Raw genomic sequence first — 21346 nt, forward strand, 5'->3', positions numbered from 1 at the left:
TTATATATATATTGATAATAATGGGTTGATAATTAATTATTAATTGGTAACTACATTGTATTATTCATAATACATTTTTTAATTGGCAATTCATTTTTATTAATTGGTAATTATTTGTAATACATTTTTATTGTTATTGATAATTAATTTAATTTCATATTATTATTAAATCATTACTTTCCGAACTGTTCCACTCTCTGGACTGGGAAAAGTAATTGTTACCCCTACGCTTTCCAACGCTTTCCCTACTGTTGCACTCTTTGGAGTGGAAATAGTAATTTTTACCCTCCCGCTATCCAACGCTTTCCCTACTGTTGCACTCTCTGGAGAGGAAATAGTAATTTATACCCCTACGCTATCCAAATCTTTCCCTACTGTTGCACTCACTGGAGTGGGAATAGTAATTTTTACCCTCCCGCTATCCAACGCTTTCCCTACTGTTGCACTCTTTGGAGTGGGAATAGTAAATTTTACCCTTCCACTATCCAATGCTTTCCCTACTGTTGCACTCTGTGGAGTTGGAATAGTAATTTTTACCCTCCCACTATCCAATGCTTTCCCTACTGTTGCACTCTCTGGAGTGGGAATAGTAATTTATACCCCCCAGCTATCCAACCCTTTCCTTACTATTGCACTCTATGGATGGGGAATAGTAACTGTTACCCTCCCGCTATCCAACGCTTTCCCTACTGTTGCACTCTCTGGAGAGGAAATAGTAATTTATACCCCTACGCTATCCAAATCTTTCCCTACTGTTGCACTCACTGGAGTGGGAATAGTAATTTTTACCCTCCCGCTATCCAACGCTTTCCCTATTGTTGCACTCTTTGGAGTGGGAATAGTAATTTTTACCCTTCCGCTATCCAATGCCTTCCCTACTGTTGCACTCTCTGGATTGGGAATAGCAATTTATACCCCCGCTATCCAACACTTTCCCTACTGTTGCACTCTCTGGAGTGGGAATAGTATTTTTTACCCCTACGCTATCCAACGCTTTCCCCACTGTTGCACTCACTGGAATGGGAATAGTCATTTTTACCCTCCCGCTATCCAACGCTTTCCCTACTGTTGCACTCTCTGGAGTGGGAATAGTAATTTATACCCCCCAGCTATCCAATCCTTTCCTTACTATTGCACTCACTGGAATGAGAATAGTAATTTTTACCCTCCCGCTATCCAACGCTTTCCCTACTGTTGCACTCTCTTTAGTGGCAATAGTATTTTATACCCCCCAGCTATCCAACCCTTTCCTTACTGTTGCACTCTTTGGAGAGGGAATAGTAATTTTTACCCCTATGCTATCCAACGCATTTTCTACTGTTGCATTTTCTGGAATGAGAATAGTAATTTTAACCCCTATGCTATCCAACTCTTTCAATACTGTTGCCCTCATTGTTAATTAACATAACAATTATTTTAATTATTTTAATTATTATATTTTATGTATTTTTAAATTTAAATAATATGTTTATTTATATATTTATGTCAATATATTTTTATTAATGTTCTAAATATTTTACAATTAAGATTAATAATTATGTTATAATACTATAAGGTAAATATGTATTAAAAATAATTTTACATTTAATTTATCATGTTTACATTTTAAGCTTTTCTACATTATTTTAATTATGTTTTATTTAATTATACTCATTATTTAATTACATTTCTAGTATTTTTATTACATTTAAAAAAATCAATATTTTAGTTAACTTTATTTTAACATTCTATATTTTGGAATCAATATTTTAGTACTTACCTGTCTGTAGATAGGCATTCTATATTCTGTTCCTTGATATTTTGGCGTCGATATTTTGATAAGTCAATATTTTGTCACTCGATATTTCGATACTGCACCCTTTATATAGAAGTTTAAAAAGTTTTTCAATAATTTTGTATTATTAAAAAAATGTATAGAAATATTCTCATCTATAAAAAGAAGTATGTTTAATTGCATTGCAAACCTGTGTCAGACACTTCACAATTCCTATAATTAGAAGACATCACAACCTCTGCCACAGAATCACACAGCAACACTAACGGATTTCTCTACTGCTACCCAAATCAAATGTAAAGTGCAATCTGTCAAGTTTTAAGGCCTGTGTGGAGTTGGGATTAAGATATGTCTCTACTTCCACATTCATTCTCATGTGTCATACATTTGAGGATGCTTTACATAAAAAACAGAAGTATACATATATGTGTATGCATATTTTATATATAGTACACTAGCAAAAACTGCAGACTCACATGCATATTTTCAAAACGATGGTGAAACTTACAGCAGAAATATGTGAAGGGTTGATGCTTTGTTTTTGCCTATACTCAATATCTAACTATTGCCCCTTTCTGTATCCTTCTTCCCTTTCTACACAAGTCTTCCCTCTTTCTCCAGCCCTGTTCTCTCTTTCTGCACTTTTCTTCACTCTGTCTGTACCCCTCTTGAATGTTTCTGCACTTCTTTTGTCTGTTTCTCCAACTCTCTTACCTCTTTCTGTAATTATCTTGTCTCTTTCTACAGCTCTGTTGCTTCTTTCTGAACCTCTCTTGCCTCTTTCTGCACCCTTCATACCTCTTTCTGTACCTCTGTTACTTCTTTCTGTACATATTTTGCTTCTTACTGCACCTCTCTTGCTTCTTTTTTATCCCCTTTCACTTCTGTCTTTGTGCATCACCGTTGCCTCTTTCTTCATCCCTTTTGCCTCTTTCTGAACCTCTGTTGGTTTCTTCAGCACTTCTCTTCCTTCTTTCTGCACCTTTCTTGCTTCTTTCTGTACCTCTGTTGCCCCTTTCTGCACCCTTCTTCCCTCTTTGTACACCACCTCTGTTGTCTCTCTCTGAGCCTCTTGTTTATTTCTGCACTTCTTTTGCTTCTTTCTGCACTACTCTTGCCTCCTCCTGCAGCCTTCTTGCCTTTTTCTCCATTTTTGTTGTTTCTTTCTACAATGCTCTTGCTTCTTTCTCCACATCTCCTATACATTTCTGCACCCCTCTTGCCTACTTCTACAACTCAGTTGGTTTCTGTACTCGGCTTCTTATGTATGCACCTCTTTTGACTGTTTCTACAACTCACTTGCCTGTTTCTATATCCCTCCCTCTTCTTTCTGTACCTCGTTTGCTTCTTTTTGTACTTCTCTTACTTCTTTCTGTACCTTTCTTGCTTCTTTTTGCACCCCTATTACCTCGTTATGTACCCTTCTTTTCTCTTTCTCTACCTCTCTTGCCTCTTTCTGCACCCCATTCCCTTTTTCTGCAGCTCTCTTGCCTTTTTCTGCAACTCTCTTGCCTCTTTCTCTAGTTCTCTTCCCTCCTTTTCAATCTTTATTATTTCTTTTTGTTTTGTACTTCTCTTGATTCTTTGTAGACCCCACTTGTCTGTTTCTGCTCCTCTGTTAATTCTTTATGCACTAGTCTTCCTTCTATTTGCACATCTGTAACAGATTTTGGCACTCCTCTTCCTTCTTTCCTTAGCGCCTTGATGCCCTTGGGCTAAGTTCGCGCTCTCATTCATTCATTCATTTATCATACCTCTTTCTCCCTTCTGCTCTTCTTTTGGTTCTTTCTGCACTTCTCTTGCTTCTTTGTACACCCCCTTGCCTCTTTTCGCACTTCTGTTACTTCTTTCTGTACTTCTTGTATCTTTCTGCACCCCTGTTTCCTTTTTCGGCACTCCTCTTGTCTGTTTGTGCACCTCTGTTAAGTCTTTCTGCACTAGTTGTGCTTCTTTTTGCATATTTCTTACAAATTTTGACACTCCTCATGCTTCTTTCACCATGCCGGTTTCTTCTTCTGCACCTCTGTTGGTTCTTTTACACTACTCTTGCTTCTTTATACACCACTCTTCCTTCTTTTTGTATCCCTCTTGTCTCTTTATGTACCTCTCTTGTCTCTTTCTGTAGCTCTCTTCCTTCTTACTGTACTTCTCTTGCCTCTTTTTCTACCCCCTTGCCTCTTTCTGCACCTCTGTTGCTTGTTTGTGTACTTCTCTTGCTTCTTTCTCCAGCTTTCTTGCTTCTTTCTGTACACCTGTTGCCTCTTTCTATACCCTTCTTCCCTCTGTGTGCACCTTTGTTACCTCTTTCTGCATCCCTCTTCCCTTTTTCTGTACCTCTCTTGTCTATTTCTGTATCTCTCTTGCTTGTTTCTGCACTTGTTCATAACGACTGATCATTGAAGGTCAAGGATTCCAGGACTATATCTGTTTTCACAGAGGTTTTTGTGGAGGAAACATACTCAAAAACTCTGGAACTTTTAGAGTTTTAGAAAAGAACAGTTTTTTAAAAGGTAGAGTATGTGTTTCCAGGTTTTTGTGCGTGCTGTTCTTAAGGTTGAATCCTTTAATAGTTGATTCAAATTTTCATTCAACAAATGAGGTCTATCCAAGGTGATCGATATATTCAAAGGCAAATTCCTTATTCCAATATTGAAGAATGAGTGGATGTATAAGTGTCTGGATGAAGGATTTAGTAGGTGCATGACTGACTGTATGAGAGAGTGATTAAATGTGTCTCACTGAGTGCATGGGTTAGTGACTAAACTGTCTTAATTTGAGAACATTATATTTGTTGTTCTGTAAACTGCTGCATGTGTTGATCAGTAGCTATATGAGTAACTATATGGGTTATTGATTGGTTGCCCAAGTATTTGTTTGGGAGAGTGAGTGTGTGTGTGTGGGTGTCTGGGAGGTGTGTGACTCTGTGCATAGATGTGTGAACAGTTGATTCACTAGATGTATGGGTTCAAAACTGCATGTGGAAACAGCAGTATGGGCGGTTGACTGTGTGCATGAGTGTATTGGTGAGTGAATGGATATCTCAGTGCTACATTTCAAAGTAAGTACATATGTAAAATACAGTACACGTGAGAGTTGGCATATATAAATAACTGTGCATAAGAGCCAGTGAATGTGTGAGTGGCTGTATGGATCATTGTGAACTTGTATCAGGGATTGTATAAGAGAGTAAATATGTGTTAGTATATGTTTGAATAAGTAAGGTGTGTATAATTGTATAGTTGAGGAAATGGAGGTGTGATTGATTCTTTGCATGACTGACTAGGCGTGTGAGTAACTCCATGGATGAGTGACAGTCTGTGAGTGTCTGTTTACACTGATTGTATCTAAGGTTATATTAGAGTCTGAAGAGGTTCATCGTATTATAACATGAATAATATTATCAGTGATGTGATCAGTAATGTCAAATGAGATGTCATCAGTGATGTCATCAGTGATGCCATTTGAGATGTCTTCCGTGATGTCATTTGAGATGTCATCAGTGATGTCATTTAAGATGTCATCAGTGATGTCATCAGTGATGTCACTGACCATGTCATGAATGATGTAATATGTGACATCATCAGCAGTGGATTGCGGGTGCGCGATATATAGTTATTGCAACTAACCATATATTCGAATTTCTATGGTTTTGTGCGAGAAAATTAAGGTTTTGTAAATGCTAATCCCTAACTATATATGGTCTATAACCTATGTTTTTTTCAGTGAATTTCAATGTTTTTTTAAAATTGGAAGAAACAAAAAATCTTCCCTTCCATAAATTACACAAGACTTTTTTTTTTGTTATGGCAAGGTAACAAAATAGAGAATAAACTATAGTTGGTCACCATGGTCCGGACGAAAATGAAAAATCAATGATACTAAGTACCTGTAAACACTGAGCAGACATGTGAATGTGAAATTCTGATTATTGCTATGCCCGAATGTGTATATAACTGCTCCAATCACTATGCTAATAAACAATCTTCTGTTCTGTTTTGTAAAGTAAAACTATTGTGAACGCAAGTATTATACATAGTAAGTGTTTAATATAGCATTTGTCAGTCATTGGTTAAGCAGCTAGGACCTGTTCACTCTTGACACCCCAGGTGCTGTGTATGCAGATTTCGGCCTTATTTATTGCCTCTAGTTTTCAAAGGCAAATTTCTGTGGAAAACATGCACATTAAGGGATGCCTTTCCTTAAACCTTTGTTTTTTTTTAAAATTGGAAGAAACAAAAAATCTTCCCTTCCATAAATAACCCAAGACTTTTTTTTTGTTATGGCAAGGTAACGAAATAGAGAATAAACTATAGTTGGTCACCATGGTCCGGACGAAAATGAAAAATCAATGATACTAAGTACCTGTAAACACTGAGCAGACATGTGAATGTGACATTCTGATTATTGCTATGCCCGAATATGTATATAACTGCTCCAATCACTATGCTAATAAACAATCTTTTGTTCTGTTTTGTAAAGTAAAACTATTGTGAACGCAAGTATTATACATAGTAAGTGTTTAATATAGCATTTGTCAGTCATTGGTTAAGCAGCTAGGACCTGTTCACTCTTGACACCCCAGGTGCTGTGTATGCAGATTTCGGCCTTATTTATTGCATCTAGTTTTCAAAGGCAAATTTCTGTGGAAAACATGCACATTAAGGGTTGCCTTTCCTTAAACCTTTGTTTTTTTTAAAAATTGGAAGAAACAAAAAATCTTCCCTTCCATAAATAACCCAAGACTTTTTTTTTGTTATGGCAAGGTAACGAAATAGAGAATAAACTATAGTTGGTCACCATGGTCCGGACGAAAATAAAAAATCAATGATACTAAGTACCTGTAAACACTGAGCAGACATGTGAATGTGACATTCTGATTATTGCTATGCCCGAATATGTATATAACTGCTCCAATCACTATGCTAATAAACAATCTTTTGTTCTGTTTTGTAAAGTAAAACTATTGTGAACTTAAGTATTATACATAGCAAGTGTTTAATATAGCATTTGTCAGTCATTGGTTAAGCAGCTAGGACCTGTTCACTCTTGACACCCCAGGTGCTGTGTATGTTGCACTATAGTGCTGAATCAGGTACATTTTTCAATTTTTTTCTACAGCACCCTCAGTGCATGAACAACTATAGCAAGAGTAGAAAATATGATCATTGCCTTTTAGTCTAGACTTCATTTTATGTGTTTTGAGTGGGAGAAACGCCGTCTTTCGCCATTTTATGTGTTTTGAGTGGGAGACACGCCGTCTTTCGCCATTTTATATGTTTTGAGTGGGAGACACGCCGTCTTTCGCCATTTTATGTATTTTGAGTGGGAGACACGGCGTCTTTCGGCGCAGCATTGTAGGATGGCCACACCAGTGCGGCAACTTGCTGGACACCACCTCGGTGCCATCCGGATCTCGGCGCGTTGTGCTGCCTTCGGCCTATTCGCACATCGGTCCGCTATTGACGCCGCCTCATGGGCCAACGAGTTTTGTATGCTTTTTATAACCCAAAGCCGCATAACAGGTCATGTGACTTGTTTATAAAACTTTTCATTGGTTCATTTTACTTTTGGTTTCCTAATGATGGAAGGCTTGATCATATGACCTAAAAATAACACTTTTCATTGGATTAAAACATTTTTTTTCCCAAACGATGAAAGACCCACCTTTTTTTTTCTCACTCGGCAATCAAAAAAGGTTCCGTTAGATGACAACAGAGGGGACAGGCAACAAGAACCATCACTCAAAAAAGGGGAGGGCAAGTTCTTCCCTACCGGGGCACGTTGGGGCTCCACCGGAACTCATCGAATTGATAGTCTACAGTGTTTCTGGATGTTTCAGACTGAAGCTGGCGTCAGCATGAGAGCACCACCATCTCGTAGCTCCGTCATGGCCATTCCGCAAGCAATCATGGCAGCCGCTCCCCACCGGAAGCCTGCGGGAGTCGGGGGACCCCAAGACTTTTATAGAATCTTCAAGGCTGAGGGGACGCTTTCGGGAATGGGGCCCATGCCCTAGCAGACAAGCGTCCGAGTTCCAAGGTGTCCCAGGGCCATTTTTAGTGGACCACGCCCAAATCCGAAGAGCCGGCCGCCATTTTAAGAGTCCTGTGGCAGCCGCCTATCGCTGCACCACAAGAGTGGAAGCAACTCAACTACATGGTGAGTGAGACGCTGTAGCTGCAAGAGCGGGCGGTAAACAGCTGAATGGCGGAAGAGGCACAGTGTAGCAAAAGCGGGCGGAATGGCAACTGAAACGGTAAAGGGGCGCCCCACTACAGCAGACGAGCCTCCACCTGGGGAGGCCCATTCACGCCGCCTTCCCCCCCCCCTCGGGGCGCCCCACGCCGTTTTTCGGAACAGCATTGTAGGATACCAAAACCAGTGCGGCAACTTACTGGACATGACCTGGGTGCCGTCCAGATCTCAGCGCGTTCTGCTGCCTTGGGACTATTCGCACAACAGACCGCTACTGACGAGACACAGTGCAGCAAAAGCGGGCGGAAAACCGCTGAATGGCAAGTGAAACGCTAGAACAACGCTAGAATAACATCTGGAATAATTGTCGCTCAGAAGAACAACACACAAAACTCTGTAGTGTCTGAGGAAAGTAAAACAGAGAAGGTCACTGTAGTTTCAGACACACTTAACACTAATGACTTAACAAATATATCGTCTGTCTATGAAGCAGCTGTCATGTTCACAGAATTGACAAAGAAGTGTGCAGACACCAATGCTGTTAAGAAACACAAGGAAATCCCTAACGCATCTGCATTCTCGGAAGAGGTTGACACAGATGACATCTTAAGGAACAAAGAAAGACAAATTAAGGATGAGGAAGTTGTCACTTTAGTTTTTTCAATAATGGAAAATATGCAGTCATTGGCTATGAAGGATGTCTAGTGAAGCAGAAAAAAGGCCATTTGATTAATCATCGAAAATTGAGTAATTGCGTAATTTGGGCATAAAGGTTATATTATTGGAAGTAGATGGCTATAGTTCTGGTTAATTTCCATTCAGAGTGTCCTACACAGCACCACTCTAGGTAAACACTACTTTATGTAAAACATGGGACATAGCACTCATTGGAATGTTTGTGATCTTTCCTGTTAAGTTGCATCATAAGTTATTTTAACCATTCCATATAAAGTCATGCATAAAAATGAATACACAGACACAAATAACATGTGTATCCAAAAACAAAATACAGATTTCGGCCTTATTTATTGCCTCTAGTTTTCAAAGGCAAATTTCTGTGGAAAACATGCACATTAAGGGTTGCCTTTCCTTAAACCTTTGTTTTTTTAAAAAAATTGGAAGAAACAAAAAGTCTTCCCTTCCATAAATAACCCAAGACTTTTATTTTGTTATGGCAAGGAAACGAAATAGAGAATAAACTATAGTTGGTCACCATGGGGTTTAAAAAAGGGATGGTTCTTCACCAGATTAGATATTTACCCAGACCCTCATTCTCCAATGTGATGAACTAGGCTAAAATTCTTCTGGTGCCTGCACCCTGTCACAGAATATCACCCCAAAACATGAAAGCACCCAAACACCAGATTGAGTTGAACCCCACAGTAAGCCTTATTTCTTCAGGGCCTCAGAATTTCTTTTGCTTTGCTCATGGAAATTGTGGGATATAGGACAGATAAGGTGTCACCATTAAGAAAGGGTAGTATTTAAATTTGCATATCAATTATGTTTAACCTTTTAAAAATATGATATGCTAGCTTGAACTTATGCTTTACATTTGAAGCCGAATTCAACAGCTTAAGTAAGTAGGTTTTCGTAGTTGTAACTTTAAAGGGTGATGTAGCAAACTGTAAAGATTTTCTAAAACAGTGGAGCATATTTAGTTTTTTAATGTACATGTTTTTGAAACGATTACACAAATGAAACATTTGTGAGTTTTACATTTCCGGAGAAGTATAATTTACCAATAGTTTTCTCTGTAGATGTTTTTCCATTAACAAACCCAGTTCCATCACCCGCCCAGGATATCACTACTGTTCCCCATGTCATAAAACCTTAGGATGTTCAATAACTGAAACAGCTAATAGGGGTTTACTTACAGGGGACATCTTTTGTTCTGTTTTGTAAAGTAAAACTATTGTGAACGCAAGTATTATACATAGTAAGTGTTTAATATAGCATTTGTCAGTCATTGGTAAAGCAGCTAGGACCTGTTCACTCTTGACACCCCAGGTGCTGTGTATGTTGCACTATAGTGCTGCATCGGGAATACGGACAACCCTATTGATGTCGATTTTTCATTATTGATTATTGTAAAGAAATGGCGACTCCCCCCTTAAGCAGATTAGCTAAATATTTGCGTAATTTGGGCATACAAGTTATATTATTGGAAGTAGATGGTTATAGTTCTGGTTAATTTCCATTCAGAATGTCCTACACAGCACCACTCTAGATAAATATGCTGCCTTGGGACTATTCGCACAACAGACCGCTACTGACCATTGTTCCTTCTGTTTTAATAAAAAATGTTTTAAGGTGTTTACTGTTTTTGTTGCGATGTATATATTTATAAGTTATTAAAGTGTTATAATCCTACTACTTTGTTGGAGTGCTATATATTTTTAATGTGACACATAATTGTGAAGACTTTGATGTACAAAAAGGCATTCCTGGAAACTTCCGCTTCAGGCTCGGTCCCACACACCCTCACAGTGAGAATCCCCTCCCCAATCACAATACAGGATGGTTATCAGATTGTAGGAACGCGTGTAGTGTGATGGATCTCATCGGGTGGGGGCCTTGATCCACTTTAACTCCTTTGAAGAGGGGTGATTCTTTACAGTTGAGGCCATAAACTACATCCGCAGGGCTAGGTGATAGCCTGGGACCGGCCTGGACAATCGGACACAGAGGAAGAGGAGTGTCAGATGGTGCGGTAGTGAATAGGGTGAAAGGGAGGTGTCGGACGGGCACAGGGTGTGATTCTCAGGGAAGAGCAGCGCAAATGGGGGGAGGTTTATGGCCCATGCATAAGACAGAGAGTGGGGGTGACCAGTGCGTGGGGGAGATGCTTGCAAGGGTGGGGAGCCATGCTGAGGATCGGCAGCGTGCAGAGAGTGGGTCTGGTCAAAGCATCTAAAATGGCTGCCGTGCACGACAAAAGTGTGGCATTGGAAAAAAAACAAGATGGCGCACACAATGTTTATCAATACGGATTAATTTCTAACAATTATTTTTAACAATATATTCACTCGCAGTGTCCAAATGGCGGTCAACACTTCCTGATTTCCTTCGAATCGAACGTCAATAGACGTCACGCAGCAAAAAAAAAAAAACGCTCACGCGCAGCCGCTGGAAGACAAGTATCAACATATATGAGCCTCCTCAACCACCCTCAGAAAACATAGGGGGTCAGGATACATCTCCCGTACCCCCTTATACCCATTTCTCACATTATTTTTCCTCCATCTTGTAATTTAATTAAATCGAAACACAAAATGGCGAATTCCCGTTTCGCTACCAGTTTGCGACCCAGTTCGCGAACCGGGAAGCGCTTCTACCGCGAAAAATTAATTTTTTTTTATTTGCCCCACGGGACCCTTTAATAACCCCAACATCATTCCTAGGGGGTCAAGAGGGGTCTACCTTGCCCCCTTTCATTAAATTCCCCCTTTGTTTTTCTCCTCCTCTTGTCTCTCGATCCTACTGAGAGACAAGATGGCGGCCGCACCGGACTGTTTAGAATGTTGACAGACACTGGAGAGCCAATCAGCTTCGCTTCGCAAAGCTCCGTTACGCGAAAAGTACGCGATCTGGAGCGCTATCCGGGACGCTGTCACAGATATATCTGTTTTTTTAAACGTTAATTTCTCGAAATCCACTGGAGCACATATATTGAGACCCAGCAAAGGCACATCGGGCTAACAGTCCCTACAATTTTGCCAAGTTTCGTGTAAATCCATTCAGCCGTTCGAGCTAAAAGTGAGGCCAAACGCCCTATGGAAAAATGAATGGGAAAAACGCGTTTTGGGACCCCCCTTTTTTCTCGGCCCCCCTTAATGAAACCCCCCCAAATTTTCAGGGGCTGCTCGGAAACGAAATGTGCCATTTTCCTGAAAAAAAAAAAAAAAAATATATATATATATATATATATATATATGTATATATATATATATATATATATATATATATATATATATATATATATATATATATATATATATATATATATATATATATATATATATATATATATATATATATATATCGCCAGTAGGTATATATAGTTAGGATTTTTTCTCTATGGAACTTTTGAAAATTATATATATATATATATAAATAAAAGACTTGTACCATAATTCCTATTTACTATTTTGGATGGAAAATTAACCAACAAAACTCCTCAGCGTTAGAAGGTATAGTTTAGAGAAAGAATTCTTATGTAGTAAACGGACACTGTTATATTCAGATTTAAAATTACTATTTCTCTATTACAGATAGTCAGTAAAACTTCACTACCATTGCATAGTCTAATATCATAATACAGAAGAGGGGCAATACTCCAATAATGACTGGTAGGAAGAATCTAATTTAGAGTAATCCAGGGTAGTTTATATTGCAATGTTGTGGTGTTAAGGTTCTCTCCTTGTGTGTATTAGGCATCCCTTCGAGGCTGAAGTAAACACAATACAGAGAGAAGTTTCTGAAGCAACTGAGGGTGTCAGCTGTCTGAGGAGTGTCTCTTCTCTTCTCTTTCCATTCCCCTTTTCCCCCATATTTGTGGCGTTGCTCTGTCAGAAGATCGGCGTCACTGGTGGGCGGGCATAGGGTACAGCGGCCATTTGCTCCTGCGAAGACAATTGGGTTCTGACAGAGGGTATTCCAGATAGTGGGGGCATTGCCAGAGAAGGAGCAAGATTGTGTGGTTTTCTTTTTATGCAGAGATGGGATTAGGAGGAGGGCATTGGTGCTTCTCAGAGGACAAGTGGTACCAGCAATGAGGAGTTTCTTGGAGAGGTACTGCAGAGTGTTTTGGAGAAGGGCTTTATGAATAATGCAGGCAGTTTTGTAAGCTGAACTCCCTTTGATAGGGAGACATTTAAGAGATTTAAGAGCTGGGGAGATGTGATTGAAGAGTTTGCAGTCGGTGATGAGCCTGGCTGCAAGGTTGAGCACAGCTTTAATTGGAGCAAGGTGGACCTTGGGGATTCCGTTGAGGATGGCGTTGCCATAGTCAATATTCGAGAGAACAAGTGATTGAACTGCAAGTTTAAAATCATCGATGGGTAAGAATGGTTTGATTTTCTTGAGGTGACGGAGAGCAGAGAGGGCTCCTTTGGCACAGTTTCGATGTGAACATTAAGGGTGAGGGTGTTGTCAATAGTAATGCCAAGGGATTTGACAGAGTTGCACAGTGTGAGTGAGCAGTTGAGTGCGTTAAGGTCTGAAATCCATGATTGAACGGGGAGACAGTTCTTTTTAGGGGAGAAGAGAATGATTTCAGTTTCATTACGGTTTAGTTTAAGATGATTTGACTGGAACCAGGATTGGATCTTGTGAAGGGAGTTGTTCAGGTGTAAGTTGTCAGCATGAGTTTTAATCTTGTAATAGATTTGGGTGTCATCGGCGTATAGGTGGTAGTTGATGCCTGCTTGTGTAAGAATGAGAGTAAGGGGTTCCATAAAGAGGTTAAAGAGGGAAGGAGAGAGAATAAATCCTTGTGGGACTCCAAGGGAGACTGGAGAGGGGTTAGAGAGACAATTTTGAATGTTGATTTGCTGAGTTCGGTGTTGAAGGTAAAAGGTGAACCATTTGAGGGCTGTGCCATTAAGGCCGAAACGGGTCCTAAGAACATTAAGTAAGGCTGAGTGGTTGACTGTATCGAACACTGCGGAGAGATCAAGGAGGATAAGAAGGCAGGTCTCGCCATTATCAAGTGATTGATGGATGTCATCAGTGACATTGAACATTGCCATTTTGGGGCTGCAGCCTTTCCTGAAGCCAGACTGAAGGGGGTCGAGTAGGTTGAAGTTTTTGATGTGTTTGTCAAGTTGTAGTAGGACACAATTTTCAAGGACCTTTGAGAGAAGGGGGAGGTTGGTGATAGGGCAGAGATTGTTTAGGTCATTTGGGTCAGCATTAAAAGTTTTAATTATGGGCGAGATTTGTCCAAGTTGAAGGGAGGTGGGGACACAGCCCGTGGAGAGAGAGGTGTTGATAATTTTGGTCCAAAATGGGGGGATGATGTGTTTAGGGTCGGGACAAGATTGACACTTTTCTCCCTTGTTTCAGCATACCTCTTTCTCCCTTTTGAACCTTTGGTAGTTCTTTCTGCACTACTTTTCCTTCTTTATACATACCTCTTGCTTCTTTCTGCACCTCTGTTCCCTCTTTCTGACCCCTTTGCCTCTTTCATTACTTCTGTTTCTTCTTTCTGCACTTCTCCTGAATGTTTCTCCACCTCTCATCTCTTTCTGCACGCCTGTTCCCTATTTCTGCACCCCCCTTGTATGTTTGTGCACCTCTGTTGATTCTTTCTGCACTCGTCTTCCTTCTTTTTGCACCTCTCTTACAAATGTTGACACTCCTCTTGCTTTTTTCAGCATACCTATTTCCCTTCTGTACCGCTGTTGGTTCTTTCTGTACTACTATTGCTTCTTTATACACCCCTCTTGCTTCTTTCTACACCTCTGTTCCCTCTTTTGCACCCCTCCTCCTCACTCTTTTTGCACTTCTGTTGCTTCTTTCTACACTTCTCTTGCCTGTTTCTCCACCTCTCTTATCTCTTTCTGTACCCCTGTTCCTTTTTTATGCACCCCCTGTGTGTTTCTGCACCTCTGTTGTTTCTTTCTGTACTAGTCTTGCTTCTTTTTGTACATCTCTTACACATTTTGTTACGCCTTTTCCTTTTATCAGCATACCTTTCTCCCGTCTGCACTTTTGTCACTTCTTTCTGTACTTCCCTTGCCTGTTTTTCCACCTTTCTTGCTTCCTTCTGTAGCCCTGTTGCCTCTTTCTACACCCTTATTCCCTCTTTTGGACCTCTGTTGCCTCTATGTGTACCCCTTTTCCCTCTTTCTGTACATCTCTCATCTCTTTTTGTACCTACCTTAATTCTTTCTGTACTTTTCTTGCCTCTCTCTCTAACCCACTTGCATCTTTCTGTAACTCTCTACCTTGATTCTGCACTTCTCTTGCTTCTTTCTACATTTCTGATACTCCTTCTGCACCCCTCTTGCCTCTTTTTTTTACCTTTTTCACTCTTTCTGAACTGCTCTTGCCCCTTTCTGCACCTCTGTTGCTTGTTTGTATACTTCGCTTGATTTTTTCCCCACTTTTCTTGCTTCTTTCTGTACCCCTGTTGTCTCTTTCTCTACCCTTTTTCCCTCTTTGTGCAACTCTGTTGCCTCTTTTGGCAACCCTCTTCCCTCTTTCTGCACCTCTCTTGCTTCTTTTGGCACTTCTCTTGCCTCTTTCTCTACATTACTTGCCTCTTTCTGTACCTCTCTTACTTCTTTCTCCACTACTCTTGGTTCTTTCTACGCTTCTGTTACTGCTTCCGCATGCCTCTTTCTGTATCTATCTTGCCTCTTTCTGCACCTCTCGCTTCTTTATGTACTTCCTTTGCTTCTTTCTCTACCTCAGTTGCCTCTTTCTGTACCTCTATTCCTTGTTTCTGTATTTTTCTTGTTTCTATCTTGTGCACACCTCGTACCTCTTTTTATATCCTTCTTCCCTCTTTCCGAACCTCTCTTGCCTCTTTCTGAACCTCGCTTGCCCCTTTCTGCAACCCTCTTGCCTCTTTCTGTACCTCTGTTGCTTGTTTCTGTAGTTCTCTTGCTTCTTTCTCCACCTTTCTTGCTTCTTTCTGTACCCCTGTTGATTCATGTATACCCTTCTTCCCTCTTTCTGCACCACTTTTGCTTCTTTCTGCATTTGCCTTGCCTCTTTCTCTACACACTTGCCTCTTTCTACACCTCTCTTATTTTTTTCTTTACTTCTCCTGGTTATTTCTTCACTTCTGTTACTCCTTCGGCACCCTCTTACCTCTTTCTACAAACCTTCTTCCCTCTTTCTGTCTTTCTGCACTTCTCTTACCTCTTTCTGCAACACTCTTGCCTATTTCTGGACCTCTGTTGTTTGTTTGTAGACTTCTTCCGCTACTTTCAGCACCTCTCTGGCTTCTTTCTGCACCTCTCTTGCTTCTTCCTGTACCCCTGTTGGCTCCTTCTACACACTTCCTCACGCTTTGTGCTCCTCTGTTGCCCCTTTCCGCACCCTTTTAGTCTCTTTCTGTACTTCTTTTGCTTCATTCTGCACTACTCTTGCCTCTAGAGCCTTCTTGCTTCTTTCTGCATTTCTGTTGTTTCCTTCTGCAATGCTCTTGCTTCTTTCTCCATAGCTGGTGTACATTTCTGCACCCCTCTTGCCTACTTCTGCACCTCTGTTGGTACTTTCTGTACTGCTCTTCATTCTTTATGCACCTCTTTTGCCTGTTTGTGCAACTCTCTTGTCTATTGCTGCTTCCCTCTTACCTCTGTCCTCACCTCTGTTGCTTCTTTCTGTACTTCTCTTGCCTTTTCTATACCCCACTTGCCTCTTCATATGCCCTGTTGCTTCCTTATGCACTTCTCTAGCCTCTTTTTGCTTTACTGCATTTGCCTCTTTCTGCAGCTCCCTTACTTCTGTCTCTACTACTCTTGCTTATTACTGCACTTCTATTACTCCTTCTGCACCCATCTTCCCTCTTTCTACATCCTTATTCTCTCTTTCTGCACCCCTGTTCCCTTTTTCTGTACCTCTCTTGCCTATTTCTGTCACTGTCTTCCTCTTTATAGAGTCTGTTCTCCTTCTGCACCTCTGTTGCTTCCTTTTACACCTCTCTTGCAAATTTCTACACCTCTCTTGGCTCCTTCTGCACCCCTCTTGCCTCACTCTGTAACCTCTGTTGGTTCTTTCTGCACTGCTCTTGGATCTTTCTGCACTTCTTTAGCCTGTTTGTGCACTTCTTTTGCCTCCCACTGCAACTCTGCTGCTTCTGTGCAGTTTCTTTTGCTTCATACTTATTTATTTTTACTATGTGCAACCCCTAACTACTAGTAAAATGGTAAAGCAGTAGTAATGTTTAACATATGTTGTATGACAGATTAGTGATTATGATAATTTGTAAGACTCTTTAGAAAAGTTCACTTGAAGTGCACTAACTACATCTAAGTGTCTCTTTGAAATGTGAAATGTTCTCTCTCAGGTTGTAAGTGATTCATTCTGTTTGAGATGTGTATGAACTTGCACATGTATTGTGATATGTCTTATACATCTGAACATACTACACATCTATATTCATGCTTCTTTGATATATGATGCTACTAACAAAAGGTATAGACATATGCATCCATGCTTTTAAGAAAATGGTGGGACTTACACCAGAGACACCTGAAATATTCCTGCTATAAAATTGACCTGGCCACCACCCTATGCAGTCATAGAATGACAAAGCAGTGAGGTTTAAGTAATATTAAGAGGAGAATCAGTTATAACACTACTTTGTATGAGTATGTGGAAAGCTACACTTCAAGTATACCACATAATTTTCATTTTCTGCTTCAAATGTGCAGAGCAATCTGTCAAGTTTTAAAGTCTGTATGGTGTTGTAACTAAGGTATATCTCTACTTGCACATGTATTCTGAGACATGTTACGCATTTGAAGATGCTAGATATATAAAACACAAATATACATTTATTTATATATTACTTTAATATAAGATATTGCTATCGAAAGGCCATCTATGAGTCCATCCTTAGGACCTACTTGATTGCATTAGTGTGTTTATAATGCCTGGGTTATTGGAGAAGTGTAGAGATAGTGCATGAGTGATTAGAGAAGTGCTTAGGTAATACCTGGCTGATTTTATAAGTGCACAGCTAGCGCCTGGGTGATTGAAGGGGTGCACAGATAGTACATGGATGATCGCATGAGTATAGGGGTAGTGTCTGATTGAAGAACTGTATATATAGTGACTTAGTACACGGATGAGCGCATGGGTGGTGCCTAGGACATTGCAGACTTACAGCTGGGACTTGTTCAGGTTGCCCCTTTATTTTTGACTACACGCAACATCTCGAGTAGTAGAAGAATAGTGAAATAGGAACACAAAAGTGTGGTTTATGACATGGTGTACACTTTTTTAGTAGACCTTCACTATTCTCTAACTGCTCAGGGTATTGGACCTACCCAACTATAAAACATCAAAGCTACACATAGCTCTGTTATAAATCTCACTATATTCCTCAAAGCATGTATGCATGTGTCTCTACCTTTTTCTAGTACAACCATATATAATAGAAACATACAAATTAAGATATATCTCTATTTTTTACATGTAGCATCTTCAGATGCATAACACATATGAGAATACATATGCAACTAGTAAATACATCAATCAAATGACCATGCAGACCCTAAAACCTGACACACTCCACTTAACATTTCAAACACACACCTAGATTTATGCAGCATACTTCAAGTAAAGCTCTTTTAAAGCACCATAATCAGTAATTCCTCAATCAAGATATGTTAAACATCACTTTACTACTCCTGCTGCTTTAGCATCATACTACTACTACTAAGATGTACAGTCTACCAAAATACAAAGCAACAACCCTTCACATATCTCTGTTGGAAGTCTTCCCATATTTCAAAAAGTATGGATGCATGAATCTCTACCTTTCTCTAGTGCCATCATATATAAAAGACTGTAACAAAAAAATCAGGTGACAGTAGTCACTTGGCCCTTCCCGCACAGCTGTGTGGGAAGGGCCAAGTGACTACTGTCACCTGATTTTTTGTTATAGTGTAGCATCCTCCTTCCCATTTTGCACACCCTTATAACAATTGATGTAAATAGGAATTTAGTCTTGTTTCTAAAAACAGCTTGTGAAAAAAATAAGGTGTGCTCTGCACAACCCTCTGACAATTCTATCATATATAAAAGAAACATACAAATAGATATATATACCTGTATTTTATACATATTCTATCTTTAGATACATAACACATATGCAAATACATCTGCAAGTACAGTCATACCTCAGTCACAAGATGATAAACACCTTAAAACCTAAGAAGCTGCACTTTTCATTTCAAGTAGAGACCTGGCTAATTGTGTGAATGCAAGAGAAGTGCCTGGGTGATTGGAAAGTGCACAGGTACTGCCTAAGTGATTGTGTGACTGCATGAGTAGTGTTTGAGTGATTAGAGGAATGTATCGGTACTGCCTGAATTATTGTATGAGTGAAAGCATAGTGTCTAGGTGATTGCATGACTCCAGAGGTAGTGTTTGGGTGATTCCATGAGTATATAGGTAGCGTCTGGGTGATTTTAAAAATGGATCGGTGCTGTATGGGTGATTGCATTTGTGCAGGGGTAATGTCTGGGTGATTAGAGAAGTGCATTGTTAGAGCTTGGGTGATTTTATAAATGCATGAGTACTGCCTGAGGGGGGGCGTGGCTTGGGCGCCGATGGCGATGGTCGCCTGAGAGCTCGGCTCCGGGACTGAGCCCGTGATTATCCTGTAAATCGGAGGCTGCGGGGTACCCCGACCCCAGCAATCTGTTGATCGGCCCGACGGAGACCTGCCGGGGCCCCTGGCGGAGTCCGAACGAGTGGTGACCCGGCGGAAAATCGGAGTTTGTGGTACTGCGGAGTGCGACCCAACATGGCGCCCGGACTTCATTGTCCCCTTGGCCGGATCCACTAGACGGATGGAACACCACTAGCAGCGGCGCACACCCTGCCCTGCCGTCTCACGGAGATGTGAGGACCTGGACACCGGTCAGATCGAACTCTATCATCGAGGAACGCACTCGGACGGGCAGTTGCCCCCGCTATAGTGGTTCCCGCACGCGGGCGCCTGGAGGTCCCGACGGTGACCCCACTCCCTACACTGCACTTGGCTACTTTCTCCTGGCCGGACCACTTCCATGGGAGGCGCAACCCTTTGGCGCCGCAGATCATCCGGAGGAGTCGGTGACCCTTACTCCGGGACTCTATCGGCCGAACGGGCCTGCCCGACCTGGCGACGATTGTCTCCGCCTCCTCCACGGTGCCCTCAGACGACGTGGTGGTGGCACGAGCCGAAGCTGAGGAGGTCCAACAGGCCTTGGAGACGAGGATTTCCGGCACTCGACCTGAGGCCCAATAACCGGGAGAGTCACAGCCGGCGCTTGCACTCGGAGAAGCTCACTCCTGGACCCGCACGGTGTGCTCCCGGCGACATGGGGAAACCTAGAGGAGCCAAGGGGGCTACCCCAGCCGCCTCAGACTCGGAGTCCCAGGACAAAGAGGAACCTGGGGACCCGGAGAGTTCTGGTGGTGCACCAATGCAGCAGCGATTGCGACCACGCGCTCGGCCCTTCAGCAGGACGTTGCCCAGGTAGCGACAAGCCTAGGCCTCCTTAGAGCGGATCACGGCAAACTCTCGGACAGGGTCAAGGAAGTGGAGAGCTCGGTGAAAACTTTGGAGCCGGCGCAGCGAACCCTGGCTGCGACTATGAAGGATGCCCTGTCCCGGATTATGGTCCTGGAGCAGAGAGCGGAGGATGCGGAAGGCCGTAACAGGAGGAATAACATTCGGGTGGTGGGCCTGCCGGAAAAGATTGAGGATGGCGACATGGTGGCATACTTGGAGGCCTGGCTCCGAGACACGGTGGCCCCAGAGGGTCTATCCTCCTTCTACACCCTGGAGCGCGCCCATAGAGTCCCAGCGAGGCCACCACAACAGGGTCGGACCCCGCGACCGGTGGTGGCACGGTTGTTGCACTTTCGGGACAGGGACCTTATCCTCAACGCCGCCAGACATAATGGTCCATTCAAAGTGGCGAACAGCCAGGTGAATATCTTCCCGGATTACACCTATGAAACTCAACGTAGACGGTTTTCCTTCCTGGCGGTCAAGCGAGAGCTCAGGAGCGAGGGCATTCAGTACTCGCTCCTATTTCCTGCGAGGCTCCGCATAATTGTCGATGACAAGACTCAATTCTTTGATACCCCGGAGGACGTCTGCAACTGGCTCGAACTCTACAGAGCAGGGAAAGATGGCTTTGGCTCCTCCTCACAGCAGACGGCGGAGCCGGAGCAGAGACGGCGATCCAAGCGAATTCGGAGTCGCCGTGGCCGCTCAGGCGGACCCTCGACGGCGGAGACATCGACGGAGCGGAGGGGAGTGCTGGAGGTGTTGTCTACGCTGTCTGGCTCACGGGACGATGCCATTGAGGAGGAAGCGGACCCTGGTGACGAGGGGGTGCCAACGGACTCCGAGGAATCGGTGACTGATAGCGTCCATACGCCGGTGATCACACCAAAATCGGTGGAGGACCTTCTAGATGGACAGGGGTAACGGGGTGAGCTACTTCCTTTTTGGGAGGGGGCCCGGCACGGGGGTGGTGGGTGCCGACACTTGATGCTGACTCCCGGGGGTAGGGGGAGGGGGGGGCTTGTTTTTGCCCCGAGCATGTTTGGCACTGTTTCGGGCTTGTCTTAGTCCTGGTGGCCTGAGCGTCGAGGGCCCACTGCCTCCACCCGGCCCGCACCTGGCCCTTA

Source organism: Lissotriton vulgaris, chromosome 3_2 (genome assembly GCF_964263255.1).
Source record: "Lissotriton vulgaris chromosome 3_2, aLisVul1.2, whole genome shotgun sequence".
NCBI classification, from domain to species: domain Eukaryota; kingdom Metazoa; phylum Chordata; class Amphibia; order Caudata; family Salamandridae; genus Lissotriton; species Lissotriton vulgaris.